Source organism: Mus pahari, chromosome 21 (assembly GCF_900095145.1).
Source record: "Mus pahari chromosome 21, PAHARI_EIJ_v1.1, whole genome shotgun sequence".
Lineage (NCBI taxonomy): Eukaryota > Metazoa > Chordata > Mammalia > Rodentia > Muridae > Mus > Mus pahari.
The window spans coordinates 38718644-38731805 of NC_034610.1; positions in this window are offsets into that span (position 1 = coordinate 38718644).

Genomic DNA, 13162 nt, shown 5'->3' on the forward strand with positions numbered 1-13162 from the left:
ATGCTCTACTATGTTCATAGCAGCCTTATTTATAATAGCCAGAAGCTGGAAAGAACCCAGATGTCCCTCAATAGAGGAATGGATACAGAAACTGTGTTACATTTACACAATGGAGTACTACTCAGCTATTAAAAACAATGAATTTATGAAATTCTTGGGCAAATGGATGTATCTGGAGGATTTTGTTTTATCTTATAATGTCTTAATATTATCCCTTAGAAGCTTTTTTGTTTTCTAATGAGAGACAGAAAGAGGATGCATCCAGACGGGAGTGGCAGTTGGGAGGAACTGGACAGTGTAGAGGGAGGGGTCCTGGAATCATGATATATTATGTGAGAAAATAAGCTATTTTTAGTAAAAATAAAAATTATGTAAAAATATGAAATACCAATGAAGTAATTAAAAATGTTGGAGATAAATGAAGGTAACTTATATTTAGGTACTAGAATACTTAATAGTGCTTAGATGCCCACATGACCCAAGTTGGTGTATAGATTCTATGTAAACTCAGTAAGATTAAAAAAATAACTAAATATGGAAATGTGAGACCAAGCCCACTGACTACCAAAGCAGTCCACAGCAAGAGAAACACAGCCCTTTGCAGTACGTTCCTTGATTTCAAAATGTATTCAAAGCGTTAATAATCAAAAGAGCAGCATGAATTGGCATTAATAATATCCATCGAAACCAGTGGGCCAGAATACAGAATCTGTGGGTTTTACACATGTCAATCTTCAGCATGGATGCTAAGCAAATACAGTGTAGAAATAGTAGTTTTCACTGTGAGTAAGAAACTCTGATATCCACACATGGAAGGAAGAAGACAGTGACCTTCTCTTGAGAAATACGCAACCTTACAATGGGTGGAAGACTTTAAAGGAAGACATTGCCAGAAGACAGTCGAAGAAGAGCTTCTTGACATTGCTTTGGCCAATAGTTTTTGGATGCAACACTAAAGACTCGCAAGAGAAGTAAAACTAGATAGTGGTAACACAGCAAAGTAAAGCCTTCTCTACAGCAGAGCAGTCCATCAGTAAAACTGACACACTACCCACAGTGTAAAGAGTGCGCTCAGGTCATGTGTCTGGTACAGGGCTAATAGAGAACGCATAACTCAGTGACTGGTAGCCAAATAACCAAATCTCTGGATTAAAGAATCGATGGAAGAAATGCATAGATACTTGTCAATGAGAATGCAAATGGCCAAAGGACATGTCAAAAGGTGCCCAGCATTCACCATGATCAGGGAACCACAAGCTGAAAGTGGACTGCTATTACATCACACTTCTCAGAGTAGTTATGATGTCAGCAAATGTGTGGAAAAAGTGATCCCCTATTTATTGCTGATGGGCATGCACCCTCGAATAGCAATTACAGAAAAGGGCATGAATGGCCTTTGAAATTTAAGAACACAACTACTGTAATAATTCACAATCTCAGGGTACTTCTTAACAAATGAGATTAATAGCTTGTCCAATTCTCTGCGTGCCAATGTTCACAATAACCAAGATATAGATTAGCTTAGTGTCCATTAAAAAGTATCTCTGTATCTCTCTGTCTCTGTCTGTCTCTGTCTCTCTCTTACACACACACACATGCACACACATGCGCACACACACACACACACAGGACCCAAATGAAAATTATTCATATTTTAAATGAATAAAAAAAAACCCTGTCACATGATAGCATATGGATAATAATGGAGGGTTTACATTAAGTAAAATAAATAACTTTCAACTGGACACAGGGTTATAAATACTCTTGTACATGAAATTTAATGTGGTCAAATATATAGAAACAGACAGTAGGATGGTGGCTGCCAGTGGGGGTGAATGAAAGGGAAAGTGGGGACAAAGGTTACAATGTCTGTTCTGCAAGACTAACAAGGTGGCTTAATAGCAATGTAACTATAAACATGCCGAAGTTCAACACTTGTAACCGGGTAACTTGTTAGCACACATCCGCCATATAGGCAGGCATGGATACACTAGTAAGCTTCACTATGACTAACAATATATGTAAATATGAAAACATCATGTTGTTCACCTTAAATAAATATGACTAGTTCCCAAATTCCTTGTAAAGGAAGTTGTTAATGTGTTTTTCTTTCCACCCATGTTATTTTGTGTATGTGTTCTCATGCTTATTCTGTAATTTTTTTCATTTATTCAGTAATCATTGAGCATTTACAGTATCAGTCACTGTGTGAGGTGTTTGGAATATCTGAGAAAATGGTAGTCCTTGAATTCAAAGAACTTACAAGGACAGAAGAATGTGAGGGTCAGGGATGGAGAGATGTCTAAGTGGTTAAGAACAACTCACAGCTCTTCCAAAAGTTCCCAGTTCAATTCCTAGCACCCCAGTGTAAGTTCCAGGGGATCTCATGCACCCTTATGACCTCCATGGGCACTGAATGCATGTGGTGCACATATACACATACAGGCAAAATACTGACACACATAACGAAAACTCTTAAATGAAGAATGAATGGTTATGTATATATTGGTGTGTGTGTGTGTGTGTGTGTGTGTGTGTGTGTAAAAACATACTGATGGTTTGCTTAAAATAGGACATTACTTGTATTTAATCATTCAGAATATGGTCATGAATTATCTGGGATAATTTTGTATCTAGCAAACAAGGGGAGATAATCTCAATATAAATTTCCCCTCTAACATTTTTTGACTTTCAGTATTTGCATTGTGTCTCAGTAATTTACATTTCCCCTCACATGATAGCCAGTGACTGTTGAATAAGTTAGAATAGAGATCAATTTAGGTACTCACAATAGTGTGCTTCCCAGAAGGACAGCTGAGATAAGGCAATCTGGATGGCTGCCTAGATTCATAAATCATGGTCCTTAACCAATTCATATCTCACTGAAATCTCTGACCTGCCAAAACTGGGTTTGTCTTTTACATGAATAATTTATATTTTCTGGAATGTAATTGGGAATGGTTTAGTAGAAAGGCCAATAGCCAGCAATGTTATTTTGGGTAACTGATTTAACCTTCTGAAGTATATTTCCATTTTTTCCAATAGGAAAGGACTGGATACTACAGTCTAAGTAATTTCATAATTCTGTGGTTTTATGAGCCTAAGTATTTACTACCATAGTGTGATGATTGCTCGAATTTTTGAGATTTATTGACAGTTATTTGTTTGGTACCAATAGTTTCTTGTTCTAAGGCTGAAGTTCGAGGTCCTGTTTCCCATCATTCTGGGGCGTGTGCATTTTGAATATTCCTAGACTCTCTGACTTCTACTTTTATAACACATGCAACTCTTCCTTTTAGGATTCCTCATGACTATGATCAAACTCCAAGGAAAAATACAGAAGACTGAAGTCTATACTGCTTTCCTGCTATTGCTATTATTTAACTGTCTATGTTGAATATTTAGTTTTTGTTTCTCCATCCTTAAAATGGGTAAGGCAACTCTTAACAGAGATGCTATGGTTAGAGTTGTGAATTATGTACTGTCTTGAATGGCATCTGTGAGATATATACTTGTTTTCTCAATAAACAACACTTCAACTACTGTTTTGGAGGTAATTTCTTATTCTATCAAGTTTAGCAGGAATTATGCCAAGTAGTCTTGAGATCTCTGTACTTGAAAATGGATTAATGGGTATGGTGGGAGGGAGTGAATTCTTTAGAGGGTGGGTCTGGGATGACAGGAACACATCTCTGCTTTTCTTTCTATCTCTGGCATACTTGCTTGGTTTTCTCTCATGTTACAGCATAGGATGTAGGCCCTTGCCTGATGCCAGATTCATTCTTTTAAACTACCAAGCTTGTAGTATTATGAGCTAACTACATTGTAATTTAGGTAATCTGTGGCACGTTGGTCTACTTTTTCCTCTAGCGTCCTGAAACCACAGATAGAACCTAGAGCTAAGTCCTCATATGTTTACCTCTCTAAGACCCAAGATAGAACCTAAACCTAAGTCTTGTATGGGACCTGGGAGAATGGAGCCGAATGATGCAGACTTAAGTCTCATGCAATAGCCAACTTTATCCAGAGCACCGGACAATTTATACTCTGTGGGTTAATGAGAGTCACATGGACAAGCTTCAGGTGATGGTCGGGCAAGCTGCATGAGGCAAAAATGTAGAAGCATATAAACAAATAACTAGCCAGTTGTAATGACCAATATGAAGTAAACTCATCCTTATTTACTATGCCAGGAAAAAGCAGGAAAACACATTCCAAGAACAACTCTGAAGTTAGAAGAGACTGAGGTCAATAGACTCTTGCTTTCTTGGAGTTTCTTACAAGCACTCAGAATTCTCTCGTAGTTCCATTCTTGGACTATGGTCCTAAATTTGTTATACTGTGTTATTTCTTAATCTCATTTCTAAACATAGTGTCTATGAAGAAATTTATGTTAGGCACAGTGAGAGGTTTTTTTTTTTTTTTTTTTTTTTTTTTGTATAGTAACTTCTAACCAAATAGAAAATATAGCAAGATCTTTTGATAAAAGTTCTGTGATGTGGTTATTCTTTCTCACAAAATATGTAGAGTGCTCAGTGCTCTTTACATGGGATAATTCAGCTCCTAGATGATGGGATGAGTTATGGGAAACAATTCAGGCATGTGCGTTAGCGTTAAGTGTCTGTGTCAGAGTTATTCTGAGTGTAAGCACCAATAGTCGATCTGGTAGCAGAGACAGTTGCTAAGTGACTAATGCAAAGTTAGCACACACAGAGAAGGCACACAGATGGAAGGATGATTGGTGTACAGAGCAGAAAGCCATAAGGCCAGAGAGATTTCTCATCATTCTACTCTGGGGGCCTCACAGTTTAAAACCTATACATTGTTTCCTTTTGGGGTTTCCCATGTCATAGCTTTGGACAGTGGTTAAACAAAGGTGACAGAAACTGAGGAGTAAAGTCTCCAAAGCAGGAAGTGGTGTGCTCTGTCTTAGCAATAGCAAATGAGGATTGTAGTTGATCTTTATGCATTTTTACCAGTATCTTTTATCTTAATAGCTAATGTATAGGCTCTGGAGTTAGAATTTTTTTTTATTATTATAGACATATATTATCTCTATGAAGAAGTCAACTGGGCAGCTGCTATATCCTTTGTGATAACGGGAGTTTTTATTGAAGTACTGTTTTATTTACTTATTTATATATTTCTCTTAATGTAGTTTGGTATAAAATAAGAGCCGAATCACTGTGACAGCAATTAAATGGCCCACAAAGGAAAAGTAGTCACCATGTGGACCATAAAGCAAGCGCCTGGAGGCCTTTCAGAGCTCTAGAAGCAGGGCCTAGGACTTTAAAAAAAAAAATCCTTTCTTTCTTTTTCTAGTAATGATGTCAATATTTTTCCTCTTCTTGTTTAAACAGACAGAATATATTTTAGTAGCTGTTTTAATATATTCTCCGCTTTCATGTTTTTTTTTAATCACTAGGTCTGTTTCTTGTGATTGATTTTTATCATTGTTAATTACGTGTTGTAGCTTTTAATAAACCTGGTGATTTTTAACTGATTGCCTGGCTTTGCAAATTTTATTTTGTTGGTTGTCGAACTTTATAGTCTCCCTTTAAATATGGTTATAATTTGTTCTGGCATGCAGCTATATTTATTAGATTCTGATGAATAGTTTTGAGGCTCGGTTTAAACACTGTTAAGGTAGGTTTAGATTTGTTTTTAGTGTAGGAGAATTTAGACTCATAATTAAAGTAAAATTCTACTGAGGATAGTCACACATAAATCAGGGATTTATGTGTCCTGAGACATACACAGCTAATACAATTCAATCATTGTTCAAATACCATAGTGTGTACTTACTGTCAACCAGCTAAGATGACTATATCACAGGATGATTTAATCTTACGGGGACACTGTTGTATGAATGGCCCATGAGTGACCCATATGTAGTTTTCAGTGCATGAATGTATTCGACAAAGCACATCCTGAATTATGAGGTATTTCCGTTCTGTGAATACAAACTGTCTCAGGACACAAACTACTTTTAGTTCTTTGTGTTTCAAATATTTTTTTGTTTTTATTTTGGGGAGAGGACATTTCTACTTAGCAACCTAGGCTTCTGTAAGTTTGTGATCTTCTTGTGGCTTCCCTGAGTGCCAGGACAATAGGCACTTATCATTATGTCTGTCTGTCTGTCTGTCTGTCTGTCTGTCTGTCTCTTTGTGTGATAGGTAGAACTTAGACCAGTTTTTTTCCTCAGGCTTTAGCTTTTTTTTTTTTTTTTTTTTTTTTAATGACACCACCAGAAACTTCTAGCAGACCTGTCTGCAGGTCTCCAGAGTTCCTCCTCTTTACTTGCTACTCCTACCATACTAGTTTTGGCAAACCAGGTAGGTACCTTCCCATCCCCCTAAACCGACTTGTGCTTTCTCCATTCATGGAGATGCCTAGGCCCTGCTAGGGTTTCCTGTTCCTGAAAGAGCTTGGAAACAGATGGACAGAAGCTGATGTATTCACAGTTTGCTTGTTTGCTTCTTCTCTTTTAGTGAAGTTCTGCACTGTTTATTTTATACGGACTTGGAATCATTTGCAGTGATTGTAACAGAAGGTTGTTGTTGGTGGTGTAATATCCTAGTTTTGAAAGCAAAACACCCATCTATAGCATGCAATTCTCCCTAAACAGAGAACCCTTTAAATTGATTTTGTGGGTCTAAGTATTCTAATGAATTAAGATTGTTGGACCTACAATCACAGGACAAATATAACACAATTTAGAGATATCTGTTATAGAGTAGGTGAGACCTAGAACTAAAATGAGGAATCTGACAGAGGTCCACGTAAATGTGAAGGGGTGTATGGTCAGTATTGTGCCAATCTCTAGAGGTTTTTTTTTTTTTTTTTAATTCTTTCTAGTTCTGAGTGTTATTGATTGTCTGATTTGGTATGTACTATTTTTTTTTCTTTAAGAAGGAATGGGGATTTTATTGGAGAGCTGGTACACAGATATTTCAGTTAATTAATGATTAGAATTTTGCTATGTTTATTTCAGTATACTTGCTGTTTTTGCATGGGTGCAGCATGAGTGTGCCATAGGGCGTGCATGAAGGTTAGAAGACAATTGGCAGAAGTTGATTCCCTATGTCTACCATGTGAATCCTGACTATTGAGCACAGATTACTCTTTAGTGTGTTCTCCATTGGATTATATAAAATTAACCCCTCACTTAGGAAATGCTAAGCTGACATCCAAGACAGTTGATCTCTTGTATTTCAATATCTATTTCCCAATTATACTGAAAACATTGTATTCTATTTATTCCTGAGTTTCAGCTTATAGCGTGTAAGAGAAAAAAATTATATGATATACCTCCTAGACCTTCTATTAATATTATATTAGATAGTCTGTGTGAAGTGTTTGGTTTCATATGTGAACATAAGTACCAGGTTAGTAAAGAAGTACTATTGTTGATTTCTTGTGATCACTACTTAAAAGTTGGTAATTTGCCAATGTGACTTGGAGGTTAAAGCTTTCCATTGCCTGTTATGCCTTCGGTTTTCTTTGTCCGTCAAAACCAGAAAAAATTATCAGACTATAACCATCTGGATCATTTCTCAGGATTAATCAACAGCAACCAATAACCCAAACTTACTAACACAACTCCGTGTTATGAGGGTAACTTTGTCCAAGTGTGATGAATGGTAAAAGTCTTCCACCTTCACATTACCCCACTATTGCTGGGGATAGTGCCCGGTGACTGTGACAGCTACATCTTTTCCTGAGCAGAGCCATCTTACAAGGAGTTGTTATGCTAGTTTACGTTCCTCCCCAGGGGTGGCTGTTGCCAGTAATGGGCTGATACAGTACTAGTGCCATTCAGAACAGTTCAGAACAATGCTCAAGGGCTATCCCAACTCCAAAGATCCTCTTTGTATTGTTCAAGATTCCAGCCAACCTTGTCATAAATGTTTCTTCCTTTGACCACTCTTCCCCATTTTATTCTGCATCCAATTCTTGAGAGGACTGTTCAATAAATATTCTGTATACCTCCTCATCTCAGAGTATGTTCATATGGAGGTAAATTTAAGACATTGGTCAGTTTTCCTTCACTTTACAAATATCTGTGAGAGTCCGTTTTTAATGTTTATTTAGGTTCACTGTAAATTTTAGTCCACAGTCAATGATGGTTCTGTTGCCCTGTGTGGGTGGTAAGGCAGCACAGGAGTGGAGCACAAAACAAATTGCAGTTGAAAGAAGTTGAGATTCAGGTTGCAGAAGTCCTGTTATCCCTTTCATGGCCATGCTGGTAACGTCTTGATGACCTTCCAGTAGATCCCAATTATTCCAGGCTTTGCCACCTCCTTTCAGTGCCACAAAGAGGATTCAGCTTTTTGGGGGGTGGCGGGAGTACCATCCAAACCATGTGACACAAGGAGCATGCGTATGACGTGCTCAAAATAGAGGAGATACTACAAGCTGAATGTACGCATACTCTCTCTGCTGAGTTCTCTATAAAACTTGATAGAATCTTTCCATTTAGAACAACAGTTGCTGCACAACTGTTGAAACAGTTGATTTGTCTTATTCCTGTTTTAGTTACTACAGCCTCTACCATCTTAATGAGTCTGAAAATGTTTTGTACTTTTACTTCAAGCAACAAATTTATAATACCGATGTTCCTGAATACTTCTATCTGTGCAGACTCAGGCCTATAAGTCAGAGAAAGGATATGAAGCATGTGTAAACAGAAGGGCAGGTGTGAGGATGACATGTTCAGAATCCATAAGCTAACAGCTCAAGGCTGCAGAGGGGCTCACCCTTTAGAAGAGGGACCATTAGTCTCTCAGATCTATGTCATCGTCTATGACTCTGATTACTGAGAAGATTTCTTATAATTCAGAAGGTCTTGATAAGTGAACACTTTAGTCCATTTTGACCTAGGGGTACTTAAGCTTGAAGGATATAAGAAGAAAATCATCCACTTTTATCTTGATAATCTGTCTTGAATTGTAAAGTTGATCTGGGAGAGCTTTTATCTTAAGCAATCCCAAGTTACCCTTGGTACATGAAGAATTTTGATCCTAAGGTAGGTTGTGATACATAAACTGTATCTTTAAAAGTATGTAAGAACTGCAAATCAGTGAGAGCTGAAGACACATTTGTATTGAAGTATTAACTGTTCTTTCCAGCATCGTTAGATTTTTATCATATAACTTCAAGTCACTATAATAACCAAAGAGCTATTGAGGTTATGGTGTCTTAGCTGGATCACTTAGACTCATTGATAAGGAAATCACATTTTTCCTTGTGCCAAATAATAAAATGTTAAAGCTGTGAATGTTCAATTTGTGTTTCCTTGTTTCACAAATGGAATATCTTTAGAAATATATATATATATATATATATATATATATATATATATATATATGATGGCCAATGTAAAATTATTTACGACAAGTCAAACTTAAGTGCCTGCACTTAATGATTCCCCATTGTCGGCATGTGTATCTGACTTAGTTTAAATTTTCATCAATGTAGACTCTATAGGTGATCAATTGGTATCGTTATGCTATTGATTTGTTGTCATTTTCAAATGTCACACTCAATGAGAGACTGTAAATGCTGCCCACTTTAGAGGGGAGAAAAGTAATGATTGCTTCCAGCTTAACAAAACATTATTCTGTAATGACTCAATGTTTGGAAATATGGAATCATATTTTGAATTCCTGAGATACAATACACGCTTTTAATTTATGATATGCTTCTAGAATTGAACTTTATTTCATGTAAGCAGTCTTGTATGTGCATAAGCTTCAAGTTTCAGAACGAAAAAAATCTCATACTAAATTGTTGGGCTATCATGAGATCTGCTCCTTATTCCTTTGTGACATGTTGCTAGGGAAAATCCACCGTAAATAATAATGAAGTAGATGTTGAGACACATTTAACTTTTTGAAAGCTGATTAATGCTTTTCTCTGTTATGAACACTTAATTTATACAATATCATTGCTCTCTTTTGTAAGGAAAATTTAGCATCAAATTTTCTATGTATTTCTACTCATACATTAGGAATGTGCTAATTTTTCTTTATAGTATTGATAGAGATCTTCTGATGTAGGTGTATAGGAGTTGATAGGATATGGAGCCATATGTGTGATGATTATATTAATGTTCTACTTACTATAATTGTTTGATATTTCTGAGTCATATAGGCTAAAAGAATTAAAAGCATATCCTACTTTCTCACAGTTTTAGAGTGAACAGTTTTCTGAGATGTATTTGTCAATAATACTTCATAAGGTGCAGTTAAAGGTTCCGTAAGTATCCTGTAGTGTCTTATTCATAGTAAACATTGTTGTACATAAAATGAGTAGAAACCAATCCCATAATTTGTGCTTGTAACTGGGATCCAACAGTTTAGGATATGAGTTTATGTGCAGCAAGTTTCTAATAGCAATGTTACTATATAAAATATGCACATGCATATGTGATTCATCCATTTATGAGGTGGAAGGCTGCTAACAATATTAATCATAATGATGCTGGTAGATGTTAATAACTAGTTAAAGGCCATTATGTTAAAGACAATGATAACTTTCAAAGCCTATTTAGATAAAATTTACAATAATAGTAAGCTGAAAGATTATTTATGCCAATGAATTAGTTGCAGTAAAATATAACTCTAAACTCTTAGTGGAAGCATGAATGGACAAGAAATAAAAAAAATGTGTTCTAATGTTGCTTGTTTAAATATAATCTCGTTAATTGCCAAATAATGTAGAGGGACCTTGGCCAAAAGTAAGATCCCAGTGGAATGAGTTGCTTAGAATTTGTCCACAGAGCAGTTCTGAATCAAATGCTCTCTCGGACACAGCATGGGCGATTTCTCTAGAGTAGTAACATTTCAAAATGCAGGAACATCATCAACCTTGTAAATGTTGAAGCTGTTTCTCAGTCGATGGATGGTCTTAAGTTATTTGTCTTTCCTGAAGGAGTGTGGGAATAGGACCATTTTCAGGCCTTCGTTTGTGCTCAAATAAGACTTTAGTAACTACATATTCCCTTAGAGCTAAATGTTCCACAAGAAGTTTGCTGTGACTATATTCAATAAGCAATTCTGTCTAGATGTGTATTTTAATGGATGTATATTCTTATAAACTAAGAGTAAAAAGAGAATTATTTTTTTTATTATTTTTTATTATTTTATTATTTTCTTTATTTACATTTCAAATGCTATCCTGAAAGTTCCCTATACCCCCCACCCCTGCTCCCCTACCCACCCACTCCCACTACTTGGCCCCAGCCTGTGCTGGGTCATATAAAGTTTACAAGACCAAGGGGCCTCTCTTCCCAATGATGGCCGATTAGGCCATCTTCTGCTACATATGCAGCTAGAGACATGAGCTCAGGGGGTACTGGTTAGTTCATATTGTTGTTGCACCTACAGGGTTGCAGCCCCCTACAGCTCCTTGGGTACTTTCTCTAGCTCTTCCATTGGGGGCCCTGTGTTCCATCCAATAGCTGACTGTGAGCATCCACTTCTGTTTATTAAAGCTACTTCTTTCACCAACAAAGTGACTTAGCATGCAAAGGTGCCAAGCTCGAAGGCCCGAGTCAGATCTCCAGAACCCACATGGTGAAATAACTCCCACAAGTTTTCCTCAGACCTCCATGAGCTTTCTCTATGTACATACCCATATACAAATGTTTGTGTGCGTGTGTGTGTGTGTGTGTGTGTGTGTGTATATACGCGTGCGCACACATGCACAAAGTACATCAATTAATAAATATAGACTGTCACTCCCTGACTAACTTTATTAATTGATCACTTGATCATTTGAGTTAAAAGCAGAACTTTCTTTCTGAATGTTTGGAACATTTGACAATACCCAGTGAAATACAAGGCTGTTTCATGTCTTTGTATAAGTTGGGGGATAAAGAACAGGACACTTTATTTAGTTGGTAGAAATATCCAAGAGACACAGAGCTTAGTGAGCAAACAGTCCTGAATGGAGCAGTAAAAGTACCCTTTCAAATATGAAAACTCTTTAAAATACACATAGAAATATATGTCTTGGTTGACATATAGTACTTCAGCAGTATAATATTTGTATACAAATTGTAATCCTCACATTATGTTCAGTTTCTGCCACTAAAACAAAAATCTCTCAGATGAGTAATTTAGACCGAGGGAAAAAACCAGCTTGTTGTTGTTGTTGTTCGCTCGGGACATTGCAGCCTGTGAACCATTTAATTGTATGCACTGTCAATGTGCTGTTACAATTGTCCTTTGTTTTGCTTCTTATTCTCAAGAAGGTTTTTCTGTTCTTCTCCTTGTAGTCTTTGGTATTTAATTCAATATCTTTACAGACACAAATATACGTTTGAACTTGAGAGCTCACTGATACTCATTTATCAACTTGGTACCTGTAAAATGAACACTGCTCACACTACAATTTCTCAGCTACTGTGTTTTCTGTTTGTTTGTTTGTTTTTGTTTTTTGTTTTGTTGTTGTTAACGACATCAACAAGACATATAGCTATCTGATCATTACTTTTTCCTGTATATGTGTTAAAGTATCAGGAAATTGAAATATCACAGTGTACTCAATGAATCCAGAGGGTACAGGTAAATACAACGAAAGATGAAGGAAGCATTCTTATTAATAAACTGGGTTTGATTTAGTGGTGGAGGATTTTAAGAAATGTATTTATATGATTTATCATTCCTATTCTATCAAGGATAATTTTCATTGTTTGAGAGACAATTTTTGATGAAAGAACAGGTTACTCACTAAAATGCCCAGATCATGTAATTATCAGTAAGGAAAGAAAGAAAAAGGGTGAGAGAGATGATTATAGTCCCAAAGGAAAAGGCCGTGGCCTTTTCCAGTGGAGACTGTCCTCAAGGAACAAGACAATTTATTTTTCCACCTGGGCTCATTCAAATTCCTGTCTTCTCTAGCAGGACCATGCAGGTTATATGCAATGGACCAAATTCCCATCAGCCCTTTAACCTCTGCAGAGTACTTTGTGACCGTGCATATTGGCTTTGAAGGGAACTTCCTACTTCATAATTGAAATCTCCATGCTTGAAACCTCTGGGGGAATTGGGAAGGATGGCATGGGCGAGAGAATGCAGCGGGATTGTACCACAGGGTGATTTCTACGAAGCAAGAAAGTACACGCTGTGGAGAGAGGGCTTAATACCAGTATTTT